The 23,789-nt window shown below is 37.8% G+C and overlaps 1 protein-coding gene across 4 annotated transcripts in view; it reads left to right on the top strand.

Annotated features, from left to right (window-relative positions):
* The first annotated feature begins 17,004 nt into the window (after positions 1–17,004).
* The window catches only part of dlgap4b (discs, large (Drosophila) homolog-associated protein 4b), a 194,114-nt gene continuing 187,329 nt past the window's right edge, over positions 17,005–23,789 (top strand). For 2 of the 4 annotated variants that reach the window (XM_022675702.2, XM_022675700.2), the window contains exon 1: positions 17,005–17,443. The gene's annotated coding sequence lies outside the window, so the exon portion shown is untranslated. The remainder of the gene's footprint in view (positions 17,444–23,789) is intronic. The other 2 variants (XM_022675704.2, XM_022675703.2) reach the window with 1 other exon arrangement.

Below are 23,789 nucleotides of genomic sequence, written 5' to 3'. Positions count from 1 at the left end.
AAAAAAAATTAAAAATAGCTTAAATGTTGTATGTATCTTTTATATTGGAGTAAAATAAATCATGAATCAAATTTAAAGCTTCCAGTTTACAGTCTGCACCCTGTGTCCAGCTGTCTTTTGTTTTGTAGTGTTAGTGTTTTAAGATGCTACCTGTTTTTTTTTTTTTTGCTTATTTATACACACATATGTAAGTGTGCTGATGTTATCAACAGGCTTATCTGTCATTCATCAGTATACAATTCAGAGAAAGCATGCTTACTGGCTCTTAAAATATAATGAAATCTGTTAATAAAGTAGTGCAATTTGTTATTAAATGATGTAGATGGTTTCACTACTCTGTAAAACACTGAGATAATTTGGTCGGTACCATAATAGTATTGAATTTCAGTTGCTAGCCCTACTCCTGTGACCTCTTTCTTACACACTCCTTCATCAGTGAGACTCGAGTAGGCTACTGTTCTCTAAGGTTAGCTGCATGGTGTGTCTGTCTGTGTGTGTTTTCTTTGATGAAACCACCTACCTGTCCCTCACAGCCCTTCTCTCTCTCCCCTGCTTTTTTCTTTGTAGTGTATCCAAGGCTCTCCCCGTGAGCAGCCTGTTGGCAGTAGGTTGCAAATTATATTCTCACTGGCTGCACTTCTGTAGAGGTAACCAATGGCTGCTCCTTGTCTTGACCTGTGCCCTGTGGCAGTAGCACACGGTATGTTCAGTATATGTTATACTGTAGTGCAGATGACATGCAGAGCCTGCATCACAGATGGAGCTCTGGGGACTGTGATGACGATATATAGTGCTAGATTTATTCATGGAAAAACATGGCTGCTATATGGTTAAAATATTCCATTCTATTGCTCCAGGCTCCCTCTTCTATAACAATATTACCCTTTTTATCATCATAATGAAGAGATATACAGTTTATCTTGTAGTGCTCAAACCATACACTATTTGTAAAGTATCACCTTTTTATTATGATTGGTATTAATTTATTTACCTTTCAGATGCTCCATATGTCACTTACAACTATCACATTGCAGGGATGAAATTATGTAAATATATGCATGCTTAGCCAACTGTCTTGGAGAAAACACAGTACAGTATGTGAGAAATGTTAAATTAAATGTGAATGTTAATACAGTTTATATTTCTTACACTAAATAATTGGAAAACACAGCCATGAAAACATTTAGGACTTCCTATAAAAATCCTATTGAGAGATGAACGTACAATAACTAAACAAATAAAACAAATAAAATATCTTCAATTATTTGTAAAATCTTAGGAGACCAACACATTTATTTATGTTTAAAATGTCTTAAATTAGAATTAAATTAGCAAATCATCTGCAGACATTGAGAACAAGGATACAAAGAATGTGGAATAAGAAAAACATCAGAAGACTAAGATATCCCAGGGAACACCTCATTGTTCTGAGAATATTTTAAAATAACTTTCAGACTCGTATACATTTACTGCCTTCTTTCTAAAGACCTCATAGAGTTTTTTTGGATCTCAGCATGGGGATACGACTCACTTTAACAAGACCTAGCCAAACTAGATGTCTGAGGATATTACTCGGATATCAGAGTTTCTTAGTTTCAAGTTGCATTTCAAATCAAATGCCCCCACAAGTCTTATTTCCTGATTTTCTGAGTTCAGAATCCAAGGCTGCACTTCCCATCAACAGTAATAAAGAGAGAGTGTTTATGCAGTTTATTCGCACTTGTACCTGTTTGGGTCTCATTAATTCAGAATCCAAGATGGCTGCACTGCACATCAAAATTGGTAAAAGCAGTAGTATCATGCTGGTCATTAGCACCTCCATCTGTGTGTATCTCATAAAATCAGTTACACCTACAGTATTCTTCAACTTCTATCTATGGACATGTTTCCATTGTGTTTAGATTGGCAAAATACTTCATCAATATTAAATTAATATCAGTTAGTCCCACTAACAGTTCTTTATCAATTATTTGATTTTTTTTTCTCTGTCAATACTGTGATGTCATTCTGTGCTCCAGCTTTTAGCTCATGAGATAAATATAATACAGCATGAATAAAACAGGCTCCTCCAAAATCCTCTCTATGTTGTTACTATGTGCAGCCAATGCTGAATCTGATACAATTTTGTAATCACTTTCTTAAGCAGTACATAATGTGTGGTGTCCTACCATTTTCTCACAAAAGATAATCTGACATTAATATGAATTGTAAAAAAATACTTATTTGGAATACTTTACATGTTTAGTTTACAAATGCATCAAAATATTTTTTTAGATGCAACCAAAATTGAAGAGAATGAAACATTTGGCTAAAGGATAAAAACAACATATCAAACTTGTTTTCTTACAGGTTTTCTATTGGCATTTAAAAAAGTCATCTGTTTATCCTATTATGAAATAGTGAAATAATGAAATAGGACTTAAACAAGTCATGGTTCAGTATAAAAAATTGTCTTTCTTTAACACCAAAAGTGTTGTTATTTGTAGTTGCCAAATAGTTTAGTTATATTACCTTTGTCCCCAACAAGATCCAACAAAAATAAATATTATATGAAGTATCCAAATTCTTTATTTGATATTGAATAAAATATATGTGTTTAAAAAATGTTGCATATTTTTGTACCAAAAATAAATGCAGGTTGTAAGTAGGGCTTATGTTTAATGTTTACAGAGTGATGCTGGCCTGGTTTGCTCAGTAGCCCACATGCACTGCTGTTATGCACTGTGACATGCTATACCCACAAGGCACTCAGAGGTTATGCTTCTTACAGAAATTGTATGGACTGTTAGCAGAAGCTGCGTGATGGGTTGCCTTCACTGTAATTAGTCATGTATTGCAGGCCCATTTAAGATAACATAATGCTGTTGCAGCGTTATGTAAAATCTGCATGTTATAGTTGTTGTTGTTGTAATTTTTCTCTTCATCAGTAGGCCTCTTTAAGTTGCGTCATAATGTGAGCAGCCCTTGTGTTCCTTTTACCCTGTGGACAAACTGGCTGCTAGCTAAATCTGGGGTCAAATTTAGCCCAGCTCATGCTCTCTCGCTCTCTTTCTGCTGCTCAAGCTCTCTCTCACTCATTCTCTCTCTCTCTCTCTCTCTCTCTCTCTCTCTCTTTCACTATTATACACACTTACTCACTCACTCTTTTTCTCTCTCTCCGGGGCCACATGTTTCTCTGAGCATGTGAGATAGGACGTAACAATTAGTAAATGGAACATGGAGAGGACAGAATAGATCTCATCTGGTCAAAAAAAAAAAATCCTCATCTAATCTCCTTTTAAAACTCCACCAGTTAATCCTGCACTGGCCTGGCAAGAGACAACACCAGCCAACTCACTGTCATTCAATTAAATATATACTTAGAGCCATGCAACATCCTGTTGTGCCTTATAGAGGATTTAGTACAACTTTATGGGGAGACTCAGGTGACCCCACTGAGTGGTCAGGGTAATGTAATATGGACTGCAATTGCAGAACATTATATGCCTGTTAAGGTTGATTCTGTTATTCGAACAGATGGTTCCCTTCTCTCACTGACTGTTTTTGCAAATTTCTATTAAATGCAGGATCAGAATCTTCTTTTTTCCACTTATTTCATTGTGTTGAGTGTGTTCAGCTATAAAGTGCATATACAATATGTACAGTCTTTAAAGGGTTTCAGATTTATTTTAATAATATTTACTCAAGAAATGAAACCTAATTACATCTGTTTACATTGTATAAACTCTGAACTTTTGCAAACTGCATCTTTACAGATTTTACTAAAAGAGATAAACCAACAGATAAAAGAGTCTATGGAAGGTCAAAGAGTCTATGGAAGAAATGCAAGTCATTCTGAAGCTGTGAAATTAATCTCCCTCTTGCTGCTGCGTGTAGAGAGAGTGACTGATTTAGACCTATTTATTCTTTATCTCTCACTGTTTTCACCTTCTACAAACTGAAAATTTAAAAATCTTGTTTTTTCATCTAACTGTAAACTAAACAACTGAAATTTTGATCAGTCTCGTATTCTTCTTTTGATCTTAAATCCGTCTTTAGTGTATAGAAAAAAATCAAATGACATTGCCAGTTCAGGAGAAAACTGTATATGCAGATGAGATGTATTGCATTTGATATTTTCTTACATTTGCAAATGACCTGGTTTTTGTTGCCCTGCAAGAGTGTGAAGCATCCCTGTTCATGTGCATCAAGCATCTGTGTGTGTGTGTGTGTGTGTGTGTGTGTGTGTGTGTGTGTGTATAAGAGAGTGAACACTAGGGAAAAAAAAGCAGAGGGGCAAAGCAACATTTGCATGTTCTTGACTGTGGCTGTGTGTGCTTCGGCCTTTGAATGTGTGTTTTTTGAATCGCCGGGGTTGTGAGTTTGTGTGTGTGTGTGTGTGTGTGTGTGTAAGAGAGAGAGGCTGGCCCTGGGCTTAGCAAATGCTCACTCCATCGCTGACGTGGGTTTTAAATAGCAGCACTGGCGGCTTCAACCCAAACACAGCCAAGCCAACATCACAGGGTTTAACATAGAAACAAGCTGCGCTGGACAGAAACACAGCTACAAGTGCGTTTTCAGCGGCCTGCTGCATGCGTTTGTGGAAGCTAATAAGAGAGCAAAATCAACTTCTAGTTAAAGTCTAGTGTCATGATTTCATATATTGTGATTGTGACTGACAGTTTGAATAACATAGACAATATTTATTGAGCTACACATAGAGAATTAGTGTGTAATGCATGTGTAATTCAACATGCCGGAAAAATCATATAGAGGTTCCTAATGGTGTCATGCAATAAACCACACCATGCAGCTGATATATTTCTGTAGATGTTGTGGTTAAGGTAGAGTGTTGATTAAGGATGGAAATCACAGGCCATTTACCAATACAATATTTTCACTATATGTTGCCAACAATAACAATGGATTCTGTGATTCTTGATATATAGACAATTCTCTATGAAACTTCACGACATCTATGTTTCTGAAGAGGATAAATTACTCCTAAATAAGTAAAAACAGTAAGTTAAAAACAACTGTTACATAGAAGCATATTTGTACTCTGATGTAAATAGACCACATATATATAATATACATTTTTAGTACATTTCTAATATACTGTGTATTAGTGATACAGTTGTAATTCTCATTAAATGTATTATAATTTTTTCTGTAAGCATATTTAAAATATGGGGTTACATACATGAAGTAGTATGTTTAAATGTTACTTAAGTATATTTAAAATAGCATAATAATGCTTGGTATAATTTAATCTACTTTTTTCACTAGGGATCCTACACTTGAAGGACAGATGCAACTAGCCATGGCATAGCATCTGTGTCTTTAAGGCAAGCTCTTGAGATGGCAACAGATTGTAGACAAGCATTGTCCTGCTGGATCTGTGTAATGGAGTGTGTGTTCAGGAAAGGTAGGGCGTTGATCTTGGCACTGACTACAGTTCCTTCACACACTTGGATGCTATTTAAGCTCCACCCTTACTGTAAAATCTGCAGAAATATTCAAGCTGCATGAGATGGATTATCGCAGGATACAATTAGGAACCTCTACAAGTCTGTATGAGATGTAGACCCTTACTCTGTAACAAGAGTATTTTTACATCACTTTTAGACTCACCAGTTCTAACCAGACAAACCAGAAATAAAAAGCAGGAGATAAAGATACTCCCCAGATGATAATTTGTAGACCGTTACAGAGTTGTTAGGTTGATAAGAAGCCCTTAAAGGCCGAGAGGTCATATATGGATTGAGAAGTTGGTAATGTAAGGATTAGGCCTAGTAGGGATGTGCAGTGTGCTAATTACTGCCTTACATACAGAACCTGCTTCAGAAAATGGCTTCAGAGGTAACTAGGCCAAGAGCTACACGCTGCAGGTGACAGGCATTTCACATTAAAGGAGAGTATGTGAGTGTTAGTGTGTGTATGTGTGTGTGTGTGTGCTTGCAGAGAGAAAGACAGACATCGTCAGAGATGCTCAGCTGGGAATAAGGCATTTTTCTGACATCTGTTTCTGCTGACATTTTCAGTTGGGTTGAGAGTAGTGGAGAGAGAGTGATGGAGGGAGTGGCAGTATGTTCCGGGCTCATCTCAAACTGCACAGCTATAATTAGAGGCAGTACACACACACACACACACACACGCACACACAAAAACACACACGTTAAACCTATTTGTGTTATACACATAATTATCATTACATCACAGGTTCTAATGTAGGTTCAAAAACACATTAAAAAACAAAGTGCATCATCAGTTATTTTTAGACACTAAAACACTATTCAAATGAATTTATATCACTATTTTTAAAAATTGCAGCGTATAGCTGTGCTGGCAGCCTGTCATGTGTGTATTACTGCCATGTGCTGGAAAGGGTTTGCAACTTTGCCACCTCAAACTGGCTTCGTTCACATGACCATCCATAAAGTGACTTCAATCTATTACTTTTGCCTAAATGTGACAGATCACATCATATCTGAGGGTTTTAATGTGACCAGCCAGATTGGAATAAACGTTAATTTTACATAAAGGAGAAGACAGAAAATGGCTAAAGGAAATTGCATGTAAGTAGATAAGAAAAGGGACACTGAAGTGAGTGCGGGTTTTAGTGGAAGGATAGCAAGGTAACAGAGCTCAAACATTTTAGGTTATATTTGAAGGCACAAAGTCGTACTAAAAATACTCAGTTTCTCATGGAATGGTCGAACACAACCACAGGCTGCAGCATAATAGGAAAATAAAAAGCTTATAAACAAAGATTCTAGAAACAAAGATAGCAAGATGCATTGTGGCATATATATTGAATTTCAATACCACTAATTAAATTCAATTCCCAAATAGGAATTGAAATGGTCAAATTTTGTGTTTTTTTGCTTTGCTTTTTAAAATATCAGATTTGGGCCACCTGTTGTGTGAACGTAGCCTTAATATCTGCAGAGGCATCACTAGCCCTTTTTAAGGGGGGCTCAAGTGCCTTATTTAGTATGTTAATGGTGTAGGCAGCTGCCATTGTCCAGTGGTTAAACTAGAGTGAGAAAGGCTAGATGTGGTGCTGTGGTGGTCTTTGTGTTTATATTAAAGGCAGAGTGCTAGGCTAGTACTGTCTGTATGTGTATCAGATAATTAATGTTAGAGAAGACTTGAGACAGGCAGTGTCTCACTCCTGATATACCCAATGTGTGTGTGTGTGTGTGTGTGTGGCCAGGCAACCAGCAATGGATATTGAATAGTTTTTTTTTTTCCGGAGTAAAGAGCTCCTTTAGGTTCAGGTAAGAGAATAAGGTGAAAATAAATGATGGGATTTCATTGCCCAGAGTAGGGTTAATCCAAGTTTTTAAATTAGTCCAAATAACAAACAATGCAGCTGTGGAAGGGATGTTTGATAAAACAGTTTCATCTTATTTTTTGATAAAATATTTACTTACAGTTTTTTTTTTAAAGAAGGGCAATGTGACTGGGTTCCTTGGGTCCTCAGCACCCCTAAACCCTGGTTGTTAATAATCTCTCTCTTCAAGCTATCATTTGTGCTGTAACTCTGATTTTCTGCTATATCTGCAAAAGGAAAATCAGTGTGTTTGATTCAGAGGCACAAAAACAGGGCTGTAAATAAGCTTGTTAATCAACAGCTGAATAAAACCCCCTTGAAGAACCCCTCCTGTTTGTGAGTGAAGGTGAGATACATTTCCTGTAGATTGTGGTGAGATAGAGCACTCTATCTTTTTCTTTCCTCCTCTCTCTCTCTCTATCTCTCTCACTTACACACTCTTGCTCTATCTTTCTGTCTCTGGGGAGTGTGTGGATCTCACACTGAGAATAGACGTGTTTGACTCAATAAAAGTGCAGCTTTGGAGGTGATAATTAATAAGATGTACACAGAGAGAATTTTAAGATCTTTTCTCATCTTTTTACAAAGGTGTTGGCAATGCAATTTATAACAGCATTTACACACGGGACAAAATGAGTTCTTGCTTTGTGTTTAGCTCTGCAACAACATACACTGGATTTGCATCTTCAGCATACAAATTAACTGAAACTGATGTCTCTCTTCCCCTTTCTAGTAGAGTGTGTGAAGGGCATGTGAAAAAGACAGAAGGAGGGCATAGTAAAAGATGGCTGATTAGTACATAGTAAATGACGTTCTCAATAACAGAGCCAGATCAGAAGTTAATTTTCTCTGGTCTCTGTTTGCACAGGCTCTTCACACTGGAGAAGAAGATTTGTGCCTGTGTGCATGAATATGTACTCAATCTGAAATATTAAACAATGTAAAAAAAAATGTCCTGCATTTGATCTCTTTGTGTGGCTGCTGCTGGACTGAAACAACTGTCATGAATAAGGACTGAACCCGTGCCAGAGAAAGGTGGATATACTGGGTACAGCTTGAGCCAGACGCGATGCTTGCTTCCTTTGTTGTGCAGCTTGCATCCCTTTGGTTGGCATTTCAAATGAACAGAGGAAATAACAATGACAGTGAACGTGAAAACACAGATGCTTGGAACAAGAATTCTGACAGAAAATAGATCAAAATCAAAAAAAGGTAGGAGAAAGGATGGCTGTTTGTGTCGCTGAATTTCTCCAGGGAGTCCACTGTTGCTTATGACTATTTCTTAAGTTACTTGCTGGACCTTTCGGCAATGTATTGACCCAAATCACACAAATATATATATATATATAAAGCCAATTTAAAAAACTTGGGACTCTGTGTGAACTATAAATAAATGTAAATTAAATCAGAATGCAATAGACCAATATCGCATTTCTCATACACCCATATTTTGTTTACAATAGAGCATAGAAAACATATCTGTAAAACATTAATGTACAGTAAAATAGTAATATAGTAAACTGTTATACATTTAAATCTTAATTATTTTTTATATTTATTTATGCCAATTTTTTTTCTCCCAGTAATCTCGGCCAATTATCCCATCCATTCTGTTGCAACACAGATATATATCCCCATCACAGGCAATGCCACAACACAAGGAGGGTGAAGATTAGCACATGTGAAGTCAGCCACGCCTCTTTTCAAACTGCTGTTGATGCAGCCTTGCCGAGTAGCATCACAGCACTCTCAGAGAAAAGCATGGTTCCGATAAATCAGCTCACAGACGCCTTGAGTGATGTGGAGAAAGAGTGCCATCTGACCACCCAGAGAGAGCTAGCTCAATTGTGCCCTCTCAGGCCTCCGGCAGCTGATGGCAAGCTGTATGACCAGGATTCGAAGCAGCAATCTCCCAAACATAGTGGCAGCGCTTTGGACTGCTGGACCACATGATGCCCTCAATTCTGTTTTCAATGTGCAATAAATTCCCTTGACTTGTATATTCCATCATCTACAGTACATAATATGATCAAAATAATCACTTGATGGGCTCAGGAACTTTTAAAAACCATTATCTGTGAATCAGAGGAGGAAAGTAACACATGTTTTTACAGTAGTTTTTAAAATAGGTAATTTTACTTTTACGTCATTTCATTTTGACACAAGTAATTTACTTCACTACTTTGGAAAACTCCCTGTTACTGAGTAAAAAATGAAATGCTGGGAAAAAATGTCTAAATAAAATAAAAAATTAGTTTTGTTCTCCATGGCAGCGCAGCTGAACTTCTCCATGCAGTGTCTATTATGGTAAGCGGGAGAGACGCTGTGTGAATCAGCTGTGTAGCCTGGGGTCTGTGTGCGTGGCTCAGGGGAACCGGTGTTCTGTCAAGTTATGCTACCCATCGATATGTGCTTCTTTATGGAATGTTTTCATGTTTTTCATGATAATTCCTTAAGTTTTTATTGGGAACATTAAAAATTTGCTTGGATGTTAAAAAACATCTAAAGCAGTTAAAGCATAGAAATGGCAATAATGAACTGTAAAACTATAAAATACGGTTTATAGTCATCTATATGACCAAACTTTTTAACTGTTTAACAGTAAAGAAAAAAATGGATCATAGAAACCTATGCCACTTGTTCTCGAAAATGTTTTATAGGGTGGTCTTAACTAATACTGCCTGAAAGGTCCAAATTATTAAATTTAATAATTATTTAATTTATAATGTGTACTTTTTTACACAAAATAAATATAATGTAACTATGTAACTTTTACTCAAAGTAACTTTTAAATTGAGTACTTTTTTACTTTTACATGAGTCGATTTTTCGATGGGCACCTTTACTTTTACTTGAGTAGAATTTTAGCAAAGTAAAGGTACTTTTACTTAATTACAATTTTTCAGTACTGTTTCCACCTCTGCTGTACAGTTCAATGTGCAATCCACAAATGCAAGTTAAAGCTGGATCATGCAAAGAATCATGTCAACACTATCCAGAAATGCAGCCATATTTTCTGGACAAAAGCTTATTTAAAATTAAATAAAGCCAAATGCAAACGGTTCTGTGGTCAGATTACTCCAACATTTAAATGAGATTTGGCCCAGACAAAATGGTGGAATTTCTGTTTATTATTACTCCTTTTCCAGACTTTTTTTCAATGGCATTCTATAAGCAAAGGCCTCAAAATATTGAGGAACTGGAAATGCTCTGACTGGAACAGTGTTCCAAGATTCCTCAACAAGTGTTCTCTAACCTTGCTAAGTGATATATAAAACAGCATAGTGCTGTTACTCTCACAAGGGTAGGCTTCACCAAATATTAATAATGTGAGTGCCAGTATTTTTCAAGCGTAGGTTTGAGCCAAGTTTGTATTTTGGACAGTCTGTGTTGCAGTTTTAACTTTTAATTGAGCACATTAATCTACATAAATTGAGCACAAATCTACATATACAACAAAATTTTACAAATAATGCAACTATCCTTTAATGACTAGTACTTTTAGTGTCACATGGCCTACTGTACTGTAAAGGCACTGGCAGAATCTGCTACTCACTGCTGCTCTGAGACATGCTTTCCCTTCCTCTACTAAAAGCTTACATTTGGCCTGGCACAACTGTTCCTAGATCAGCACCAGAGTCTCTAACACTGGCAGCCATGTGTCTCTGTGCCATCTGCTGATCAGATGGCACATCACATAAGCCCTTCATCTGGTTTTGACGTCCCTATTAATCTCTCTTTAATTGAGCTGCAGTCTTTTTTCCCACTAGCGGCAGAGAGAGAGTGTTAGGGAGAGCATTACAGCAACTCGAAAACATCTGAATTAAACTTGTTGGAGAAAAATCTAATGTTTCTAATTCAAAAGATATGCTTGCATTTCTGGTTAAAAGGTTATAATGTTGATCACTTATAATGTTTTGAGGCAAAATGGAAAACTGTTCAAGTTTGAAATTTGACCCAGAGGAGACAGCAGCTTTCTGGATGCCGTTGACATGTACCTTCTTCTTTGCATGATACAGCTTTAACTTTGATTTGTGGATTGCATGGAGAAATGTGTTGTATTTATTCCTGTGTTCATACAGTGAATTATAAGAGAGAATCATACCTGTTCTTAATGTAGTGCCGTCTGAGGGCCCAAAGATCACCAAAATCCAATTCAGGTTGTCGGCTTTTCTCTCTTTTTTTTGAACAGATTCTCTGAATCTTTTAATAATGATATATATTGTAGATTGTGGCATATCCAAAGTCTTTATAATTTAATGTTAGGGAACATTTATAGAAATTGTTCCACAATTTTGATTAAAAAAAAGCTCTTTTAATACCCAGCCATGTGAGTTAGTTGCAGGTAGCTTTGTATTGCAGCTGTTTTTTATAAGTACTACTTTATTTTCAAGGGATTTATTTCATCACCAGAACTTTTTAGGGATGTGTTGCTGTAATCAAGTTCTAAATTAGTTTTTTTTTATGAAATAGTAACATCTGCAATTTGTTCTATTAATAAAATAAAATAGAGTATGTGATATTTGCACATCATTGCATTGTATTTTTATTTATATTTATTAATATTTTACATAGCATCACAACTTTCTTTTTTTGGAATTGGGTTTTGGGGTTGCAGGAAAGTAAAACCTACACTGACACTTAATACCTTTTATCCATTAATATATAATTCATATCCTTTATATATGTAAAGCACTAAGCTGAACTGTCTCACTACTATAGACAAGAGAAAAGCAGCAGAGTGTATACCAGTGTTTTAACCTTTAACTTTAGGCACCGTACCTTCAGGATATTATGGATAAAAAGTTCAACAAGCAAGTAGATCCTCAGGATCAAGCGGCATATAAACTTGGGCATGTAAGATAGGAACACACTGTCTATAAAGCCCTGTGGGAACCGTAGCACAACAAGGCCTGAGCATTTCACCGGGACTGACCGATTAGATGCACATTAACCTGGACTGCCGCTTGCAATTGAGTTGCAATCCTGGCCCAGAGGCACAGTCTTTCTCTCGTGTGTGTGTGTGTGTGTGTCTGTGTGTTGTGTGAAACAGCCACTCTAGCAGTTGTTTTGATTCTGCAAAGAACCATCCTTTTAACTCTTCAGACTGAGCTGTACGATAGACACTCTTTACAAACATGTTGCATACTAGTTCCATACAATAGTTTTTTTTATTCGGGATTGTATATCCCTTCCATTTTTTGAATATCCTTAAAGAATAATGCTGTTTCAAACCGTTCCTCTGTTAAAGCTAAAACATCTTCAAAAATGGTAATGACTCTGGCTATGACAACCCTACATTCACAGCAAGCTAATTTTAGTAAAGTTTATTAAGTTAAAATGGATTTTGTAGAAATTCTCTCCACACTACCACTGGAGTGGAGCAATAAGTAATGTTCTTCTAGAAAAAGAATAAAAGAGAAAGGGCTGCAGGTGTGCTGCAATGCCACAGATTTCTATCCATGGGCTCATCTGTGAGTCTGTGTTCTATGTTCAGGCAGTACAGGTTGTAGCGACACTTTGGGATGTAGGTATCCACAGGGGGCACTTCCTCCGGGCCATAACGACCTAGTTCTGCCATAGTCACTACCAGCCTCACCGCTTCATTTGGACACAAGAGTGAAAGGAGTGCCTTATAGGCCTTGGCAAGTTCTTTCACACAGTCCCTGCAGGCTGGGAAGGCAGAATCTGAGGCTGCTGAGGTGCAGAAACCCTAAAATCGTGCTTGTGCTGAGAAAGGAAGAGAATGAAATCCATACCTATACAAGCTAAGGCCGTTTTAATAGTGGCCCGCAGTGTACTTACTGACTGTACACAACAGAGAATCCACTGCAGTCAAAGATATTGCATCAGTAGAATGGTTTCATGCTGCCAAGGCATAGCCGCTAAACACCCTTCAGCAGGCAGGAGCTGCAGACACCTTAGTGCCCTATTAAAGTGCCCTGAGTGTAGACCTTATTTCAGTCTGTGGGATATGATGATAAATCTTCTCCCTTGTTCTGGGGCCACAGGATAAAAAATGTCCAACCTTGTCTGCAGGTCTTTGCATGGCATGGGCACAGTGCACTTTAGAGATGCACGGAATATTTGACAACCGAAATTATTCAGAAAAAAACGTTGTTGCATGTTTAGCCAGATACGTTTGCAGAGATGTTAATTGTTTAATGTTAGGCCTTCAATAAAAAAAATTAAATTGCTGTTAAACTGTAGTTTTTCTAAAAAACAAGACAAAATACATTTAGGCTATTTAATTTATCTGCAATCGACAAAACATGTTCAAAATCAATGAGTTATTTAGTATGTGCCATTCAATTTTAACTAAATAATTGCACCTATTTGGGCACTTCATCATGTTGTCTCACTTGTGGAAGAACCTTATACACACTATAACCCTATGTTTCATTTTCTACTGCAAAGGGCACTATTTGGGACATTGTCTAGTAGAGATGGCATAGATGGCATTTCATAGTGGCTCCATTTAATACTGGATGGGAAGATTGGCACTTATTGAGAAAGATTTTAATTTTTTGCTTTTAGAGCGTTCATCATCATCATCATCATCATTTACTGAAAGAGCGGCACTCATTCATTGACCAACCCCCACACCTTCCTTTTGTCTCCGAGTGACACCTTTATCTCATTATCTCATGGAGCAAATGCTTTTTTTTGACCTGAACACAGAGAAGATTCAGAATGGCTATGGTCCATTATCAGGATGGCTGAGGTCAGCTGAATGCACCAAGCTCTGGAGGGCCCATCTGCCCTGCTTGGTGCTGTTCCCAAACCAGACTGTGATGTTCCCCATGAATATGCTGTCAGTGGTGCTGGATGGTGTAGAAGTTCCACCCTTGTAAAAAATAAAGGTTATACAAAGGATTTACCAAAGTAATACTAAAGAAGAATTAATTTTTGAACACATTAACATTATACCTAATGGTGGTTTTCAACATTTTTTTTTTGTTCATGGAACCACAAATGGTTCTTCTATGGTAATGCACTTAAAGTTGCATTATGTAGGACCTGAGAGCGAGTTTGTGAAATGGCTACAGCAGTCCCACAGAGAGTAGTCTGCTTCGCCCACCCCTCCCCAGCCACAAACTTATTTGGGTTGCCAAATTCAGCAGGCTGAATCTACACAACGTTAAGACTGGTAGGAGAGGCGGAGAGTACGAGCGAGAGGAGAGGAAAAATACAGCAATTCTAAACTCTTCTAAAACCCGTATCTAGAGTTATATTGACTGTATGTTACACAAGGGAGAGCTAAAGCTCCGCGGTGTGCTGGATGGGGCGAGCTCCGCAGTGTTTGGGACTTGTAGTCTTTTTGAGCTCTAAGTCTCCACCGTTCGAACTGACTGCCAGCTGACTCTTGTTATATTCCTGCTTTGGTCACTGAGCTTTTTTGAGACATGCTGAGGCTTTTTAAGCTGTGTAGCAGCTGAGGTTCAACTTAACCAGCTCTGCTAGCTCCTTTGCTGTTCTGCACTGCAGTAGTGCTGGCAACCTTGGTGGGTGGAGTTAGTGTTGGGGAACAAGCAGCAGGAGGAGACAGAGAACAAAACAAACACAAAACCCCGGGACGGCCTGAACATTTAAAATAGGAACGTACTGCTGAAACCGTGCTGACAAGAGCTGCCAGTGCTTTCACTCAACATGTTTCCTTAATATCTGATGATACATCCTGATCATTTTATCATTTAATACTGAAAATTTGTTTTAAAAAACAGCAATTTATATTTTAAAAGCTGTTTGCAGGCCTCTAAATCCTGTCTGTGGAATAAAATGGGAAGAGGGTGTTTTGTTAGATAAGTATCAGACAATGTCTTCTAGTGAAACATATAACACCAGATGCATACTGGGTGAGATTTACTGCCCCAGACTATTAATATCACAGGACATGGATGGATATTACATGTTGTGTGTCTTTTTTGTCAGCACATACGTACCGGTTAATGGTTTGAACAAACCGAAACAGATCTAATTGTCAGATGTAATGTAGGCTAATCATATGATGAGTGGTGCATTTTTACGGTGAGGTGATTTAGTGAAAAGGTAATTATCGCGTGGCTGCTCATCCCCTCCTCCTTCCTCCTCTTCATCCTTCTCCTCCACTCTCTGCTCCCTTCTTAGATTCTTTTCTCAATCTGTCTCAACAGCTGCAGCACGAGAGAAAAGAGAAAAAATAAGCATTCAATTTGAGGGCCAAAAGGGCTTTTTGTGCTTTTTTAGGAGAGCTATTTGGGGGCAGGTGTACATTTCAGAGAGGTTCTCCTTTCTTGCTCTAAACAGATCTATATGAAGAGATCAATAAGTACAATCACATGGTTACGAATAGAATTGTTTACCTAAAGAATGTACGTTTAAAGGGACAACATTAAGATTATTTTATATACCTTAAATTACTTTTAACAATACACTACATGCAGGTATTTGTTTCATTTAAACGTTTTAAATATAATCATAACATATAATAAAACCTGGAGTCAAGATAGATTGTATGTACATTATGTAATGGAAGTTTAAAACTGAATATGCTGTGTTAAAATAGCTAATAAACCTGTTTATTCAAGTTAATTAAAAGACAAAAAGAGACATAAGAATGTGTAAAAGTGTTTCCCCATATAAAAGACTCTCAGATGCTACTTTTAAGTAATGCTCTTCTTTGTGAGAGCTCAGTGATATTTTTGTTTATTTGATCATTCATTTGTAACAACATTGGTTTAAAGACATCCTTAATTTTGACCAGGTAAGCCATGTTATACAGTGTATTCAAGCAGCTGCTTCTCATTTTAAAATGAATAAAACAATACTTTGAATAAGAAATCTCGATGGCCTTGGATTTATAGAATGATCATATTCTTTTTTTACTTGTTTATTTGTGAAATGTGTGATATGCAGGTCTGCATTTCATTTAGTACTTTGTTAAACACTGTTGAAGTTAAATGCATAAGGAAATAAGAAAGGTTCAGCCTGGCGACTGTAAAAATGACAGTTCACATAACCTGAAGCAGGGTGTAATTAAATGTGCTGAGCAAATTGTTGCTGTCCCTGGTGCTGATCCTCTCTTTCTCTCACCCCTCCTTCTTTCTCTCTGCCCCCTCACTCTCCCTCTTACGCTCTCTCTCTCTCTCTCTCTCTCTCTCTCTCACACACACACTCTTTCACCCCCTTTTCTCTCTCTTGCAACAATAAAACATTTATTACAAAATAATTGTTGACAGTGGCAAATAATAATAAAGAAATGAATAAAAGGTATATATGTATATACTTGCATCTATACACAAAATTAGCTGAAAAATACATTGAGAATAAGATGAACAGAAGTATGTGGCTGTGTATAAAATGAACAAAACTATTACTGTAAAAGTGAGGTATAGTGAAGTAGATCTTTCTCTCATACTCTCTCTCTCCCCCTGCTTTTTCTCTCTCTTCCTCTCTCCCCTAGGTTTCTTTCTCTCTTTTCCCTGTCTCTCTCCCCTCTACTTCTCTCTTACATCCTCTCTCTCTCTCTCTCTCTGTCTCCCCCCTCTCTGTCTCTCCTCTCTCTCTCTTTTCCCCTCTCTCACATGCTGTCTTTTCTCTCTGTCTCTCTCTCTCTCTCTCTCTCTCTCTCCCTCCCTTCTGTCTCTTTCTCTGTCTCCCCCCCCCTCTCTCTGTCTCTCCCCTCTCTCTCTCTCTCTCTCTCTCTTTCTCTCAGGGCCCTGTGTGTGTGTTGCAGCATCACTGCTGGTCTGTGTACAGTGATGATGGTGAATGGGTGAACGCGGGCGGCTGTGTTCAGTGATGGGGATCAGTGTGTTCGGGGGAGCCGCCGGTCGGACACACGGCGCCGGATCCGCGGAGGAATGAGCTCCGGAAAACACTTCAACACGTGATTTTACCGACAGCACAGCGGCGGCTCTCTCTGTGTGTGTTTATCCTTCTTCAGGGAAAAGAAGAGCACGAGGAGGCAGAAACCTGAGCTCGGACTGAAACCCGGCGTCACCGGTTTCCTGCTTCAGAGCTGAGGGACTGATTATTACCTGTATCGATAAGTTTCTGCAGATATCGGATAATCGCTCCGATAGAGCCGGCGTGATTCTCCAGTTCCTGCAGGCGGAGAACACTTGAGGATCACGGTGTGGAAGAGGTAAGAGCCGGGCGCGCGGCGGGTTTATGGCTGTAGACCGGGGTGAATGACTGGGACTGAGTAGGAATAGCGGTGATAAGATGTGGAGGAGAGCTGTTTGGGTGGATGTGCGGTTGTTGTGTTTGCCTCAGTTTGTCTGCAGTGGTTATTTATTCTCTGGTTGTTGTTGTGCTTTATTTTGCAAAGCCTGCGCACTGTGTCTGCCTGCTGTTGCACCAGCAGTTAACCATGTTAAACAGTTAATTGCTTATTTAAAGCAGTTAACCATGTTAAACACTTAATTTATTATTTAAAGCAGTTAACCATGTTAAACAGTTAACTGATTATTTAAAGCAGTTAACCATGTTAAACAGTTAATTTGTTATTTAAAGCAGTTAACCATGTTAAACAGTTAACTGATTATTTAAAGCAGTTAACCATGTTAAACAGTTAATTGCTTATTTAAAGCAGTTAACCATGTTAAACAGTTAATAGATTATTTAAAGCAGTTAACCATGTTAAACAGTTAATTGATTATTTAAAGCAGTTTACTATGTTAAACACTTAATTGATTATTTAAAGCTGTTAACCATGTTAAACTGTTAATTGATTATTTAAAGCTGTTAACCATGTTAAACAGTTAAATGATTATTTATAGCGTTTAACGCCAGCTGATCTATCAGTGCGCCGAGCAGCCCTATCCCTGAGCTCGAGCCTCTCCTCAAACTGGTGGGAAGTGAATGTCCCGGTTAGAGCTAATAGAAGCGAATCAGAGAGATCAGCCAGACACCAACTGGCCAATCAGCGTCATTTCCCCTCTCGTTTCCTCCGCGTTTGGCGCGACAGTTGGGGGTTAGGCGGTGTCGTTGTAGAGCAGGGAACTGTGATATGTAGTTCCTCAGGTTTCAGCTCATGCTAACCATACACTAGAGGACTTCAAAAAAAGACTCTGACGAGACTTTCAATAGACTAAAGTTGGATAATCTCTTACATCTAAAGACAAGTCTTAAAGACAGACCTTTTAGTCACAGACTAGTCACAGGCTATAGCCCTATCTGGACGGGTTTCTCAGGGGGTCCTGGTGTAATTTTCTTATTTATGGGTGGGTCCGCTGTGATTTTTTTCCTGTCTGAAACGACCATGTATGTGTTTTTCTCAGACATTCTCTGAGAAAATTACAGGCTGAATTACCTACTGTTTTTTGTTGAACTCCTAGTCGTCCAGTAATTTTAGTTCCGGCCAGACTGACATCTCTAAGCTTTGTCTCCTCGCGTTTAATAAAGTAGCTATAGTTAATTACACTTTGGGCACCAGATCTGTGTAAACACAACAGTGAGTAAAAATGGGGGGGACTACCGAACGCATTGTCATGACAGAAAAAGCCAAAAACTCACTGGTCCTCCTGTTTTTTCAATTGCAGTTCGGACGCAAGAGTTTTATCACTGAGTAGAAGTGTAAAATATGAAAAACTAATCCCATCCAGATAGGGCTTAAGAGTGTGCAAGGACTGGGGATCTTGCAGGGTCACTATTCGCAAGACTTCAACTAGATTCATTCTGAGATTATATTATTATTTTTTATTACTATTAAATATGGGAAGACACGTAAAAAAAACACTCTTGCTCACTCCATAGCTCCTCCAGTTTCTCCTCCTTTTGTACACTCCAAGAGAACTTTGGTGTCCGAGCCACTGCTGGAGTCTCTTCCACGTTCAGTTCCACAAACGTTCCTGCACTTGCCTTGCGGCTTTCCGTAGCGCTCCTATTGGTTGTTGACATTGTTTACGTCAATATTTGTGTCAATGTCTTGAGCTACAAATATTAAACATGGTTAATTTGATCTAAACACCAGGACTAAACATTCATTACGGTAGTCTGAGATTAAATATTCAACTGTGTAAACACCAGTTTAGTTGCTGTGAGGGTTATAGGAACTATAATGAAGTGTACAGCTCTCTCAAATATAGCCACTTTAGTTGCTATACAACAGGAGGTAACACATGTTGGTTTACACAAGTATTTTTATATGATTTTGTATAAAATATAGGAAGAATAGGAAGAAAGCGCTCTTACTATTCTCCCCTTTTCTACCTATTTCTGCCCCAATCACCCTTACTTCATTCTATATTTTAGCCAAAAACCCTACATCAGAACTACTGTACTGTCTTTTAAATAAAGTTATTACTTAATCAGTTGAATGTTTTTTTTTAATTATGTTGAGGCTGAAATCTGCAGTTGTTTTTGTTTCTAGTTTTAATTATAGATTTGAACTCTTGTCATACCTTTAAGTGTACATTAACACTGTTAAAACCTTGAGAGAATGCATGTATAAGCTCTGTAACTTTTTTTTCTGACAACGTTGAGACATTATACATTTAGCTGCTAACTGCAGTATGTTACTTTGGTGAAGCAGACAGGCCAGTTTACGCAAATTCATGAAAAATAGCAAAAGTATTCTTGTAAAGATGCCATCATAACCACGTCTTTCTCCTAAACAATGCAAGATAATTTTGAAATTACACAAAAGTATAATGAATTAGATAATCTCACACATTTTACACATACTATCGTAAGGGTAATTTTCCTCAGACACTTCGTTTTGTTTTTGTTTTTATAGAACACTGCTATCTTCTTGCTTACTAAAATCTTATTTTTGATCTATACAGTAGCACAGGCTGGCATGCTTTGCCTCACAAGGTGGAAAGCAGCTGTCTTGAGGTATATTTAGTGCTGAAGAAAGAATGGCTCTGACTAGTCTAAGGGCCTTGTAGAAAGAAATGAAATTTGTCAAAGTGTAGTGCTGTTTCATGTAGTCTGCCTCTGTTTGACGCCCTTTGGCTTTTGCGCTTATAAAAATCCAGACTGACATCTTCTGAATGGGCCAGTCGATAAGAGGACAGGAACCAGCAGCAGCAGCAGCAGCAAAGGCCATGAAAGGACTGCTAATCCTGGCAAGATCAATAGCCTTTTCAATAGTGTTTGCCCATATTTACATGCAGCTGACGCTGACCACTTCTGCTCTTTCTTCTGGGACTCTCTTCTGAGACGCATTCATGTATGCCACGCTTGATGCATTTTTAATGCCATTAAATGAATATTTTCTATCTTTGTAGGACAATTTTAATCTTTTGTAGTGAACAGAGTATTCTGTAGTGCATTATGGGTTTGAGCTTGCAACATTCATTTTTGAAAACATTGGCTAAGTCATTTAATTTTAATTATTGTATGCTTTCGTTTTTACTAGTATTTCCTTCAGCACTGCATTTTCAATTGTTCTTCACAATGAATGACGAATAGAAGTGCTTCAAAATTACTTTGAATATATTCTTTATTATTCAACAACTTTTTTTACCATGCCCTCTATTACTGCATCCTGTGAGCATGACACCTGTTCCAATACACGTTTTAGCTCACCTGCTCAAGTCTGCACACCTGTGAATGTCACACTGTTGTCCAGTCTTTGCCTTATTATAACAATATAATACATTCCAATAGCAAAATTATATAATTACAGATTAAATTTACAGATTACAGATTAAACGTAAGCTTAATAGCTTAATCAAATGTATTTATTTGAACTGTTTGAGTACACCAGTGTAATTTTAGCACTTTGTGTAATACAGTCTAGCTACAAATGATTAGTATACACTGGAATAAACACATTTTTATGAACAACATTATTGATCATGCGGATTAATTGTTGTAGCTCTAATCTTTATACAATGATTTATTTTCAATGTTAAGAGGTTTGTTGCCATTTTGGATATTTTTTTTGATATTTTTTGTTTGATGAAAATGATATAGGAAGTCCATAAGATGATCTTAATAAGTCTATTTCCACCACATTAATCATTATTTAAAGGCTTACTTGTTTTATGAGACAGAGCAACGTTAAAAAAGATCATTCCTTTTTCTGCTGCCTTTCTGTTTTAGCTGTGGGTATGACCCACCATGCCTCAACCCAGATTTCTTTCTGGGGGACCAGATTGTTTTAACCTACACACTGGTGGACAAATAGGACCTATTCACCCATGAAAAGCCCTTTGTGGCAGGCTGCTGCTGCAGTGTGAAAGTTAAGGGCGTGCTATTGTTTTGCTTGCTGAAGCTGGACAGGGCTAGTTAGATGATAAGGACGTATGATGCGCTGGTGTATGTATTATGTATGAAGCCCTGTGTATTAAATATTTGCAGGATTGGAGGGGTGTGTGCATTGAAGAGAGAGCGTGTGTGAGTGTGTGACACCCCTTAGATTCCAGGCTTTGTTTCGTAGGGTTGCGTCAATTGGAGTGGATAACTGGGGAGTGTTGTTTTATCTCTTTATGTGATGCATTTGGTCATTTTTAGTGATGCATTCTACATGTATTTTTTCTTTGCTTTTCATAATTGAACTACAATTTAAAAATTATTATTAAACACAGAACATTTCTAACATCCCAGCAGACACACCAACAAAGCACAATCAAGTGTTTTTACTACATATTTTTTACAGTGGTGGGTGTCGCACTTATTTACAAAACCCTGTAGATGGCTTTTCATTTGAAAGAAGAAATGCAACAGCCAGGTTAAAATGTGATGCTAAAAGATACAGTAACCTCAGCTGGATTCATGCTAGCCTTGGCTGCCAGTCTGTTGATAGATTGAGCTAACACTGATGTCATCCTTCTGCTGATGCTGCAAACTATTCTAATGCTAAACGCTGCACTATGACCTCAAGAGTGTGGTATAAATGATTTGCTATTTCTCTTATTTTGATATTTTGCCATTTTGCCATTTTTGTGGCTGAATGTTTTCATTTGCCAAATAATTCAGTGCATCTCTAGTCATTTTGGTGACTGTTGCCTCTGCAGACAGTAAATCGGCCTGGTCAGGGACAGAGCGAAATGTGTTCTTGGTAAATAGACTGGAAGAATGAAGGCAAGAAAGAGGCACAGACAATTCATTTGTGCTTTTCCCTGCAGTGCAAACCTGGCTGCGGGGAACGGGGGCAGCAAATAGTGATGTCATTATTGACTGTGGTCAAGAATGGTGGGAGATGAAATACACACAAGAGACAGAGCCACACACACACACACACACACACACACACAGCAGCACTGTTCTATATTTGAATGACCTTAGTTCAGGTAAGATCCTATTTCGCTAAGACCAAGCGCAAGATAATATCACAAGAGCTGCTGATATGATATTCAGTCTCATCCGAATGCTCTTATTTAGGCAAGCAATTGTTTAAAACGAACATTTTGTGGACAAAAGTATCAGGACTCCTGCTTATTTATTGTTCCTTCTAAAATTAAGGGTATTAATAAGTGCTGTCAATGTTAACACGTTAATACATACAATTATGCTGGAAACTTTTAATGCATATTTGTTTTAGAATGCAAATTTTAATGTATAATTTTGCCAGGTTTGGCCCCAATTTCCTTTCCTTCCACAATTCACACTTTTTACAGAGCCTAGTGAACACGACATCACTACTCTCAGAATATTAATATTGTTACATTTTTTATGAACTGACAACACTAGTATTGATAAAAAAACAACATCCTTTATTTGTTGGAGTAAATGTCTACTGTTCAAGTAAGGTTCACTACTAGTTCTTTGAACACTGCTGTTATGATTTGATTGTATTCAGCCAGCGACATGAGCGTTGTTAGTGAGCTCAAGATGTTTAATGATCACCTCCCCAAAAACCTCACCACATCCCCAACTCCCCAGTTAATCCTAAACGTATTAAACAGAGCACCATTATTCCAGAAAACAAAGTTCCACTGCTCCACATCTCCATGCTGGAGAGTTTTGTACCCCTGTAACTCACAGCTGCTATTGGACATGGTGCCAGTAGTTATGTTTTCTGCTTCATAGGGTCCTGTTCTTTTGGTAGTACTTCACCTCTACAGGAACTAAAGAGGCTGTTTGTGTGGGTGCATGTGCGCATCTGTGATGGGTGCAACTTACAGTACTCAGTGGTTAGAGCACCTTGCCATTAATGACAAGGTTGTGATCTCGATACCTGTGTTTAATCAAGGCTCTTAACTAGGGGTGTCACGATTCTCTAAATCCTCGATTCGATTTCATTTCCGATTTAAGGGTCACCATTCGATTTGATTCTCAATTTTCTTTTTTCTTTTTTTTTTTTACAGCAGAGAGGCCTATGCCAGTTTTAGATTAGTCTATGGTCAGTCATTGGTTTGATTCATCAAATTTACAATATCTTATTTTAAAAGGTGATGCAAAGTGGTACAAGTGATCTGTAATACACCACATTAGGCACTAATGGTCAAATTTAAATAATTTAATTAAGATGTATATGTAATGCCATCTAGTGGCTTTTTTGGGTAACAGCATTGTGCACTATTAAAACAGCAATG

This window comes from Astyanax mexicanus, chromosome 5 (assembly GCF_023375975.1).
Source record: "Astyanax mexicanus isolate ESR-SI-001 chromosome 5, AstMex3_surface, whole genome shotgun sequence".
NCBI lineage: Eukaryota > Metazoa > Chordata > Actinopteri > Characiformes > Acestrorhamphidae > Astyanax > Astyanax mexicanus.
This window is presented reverse-complemented; position numbering and strand designations above follow the sequence as displayed.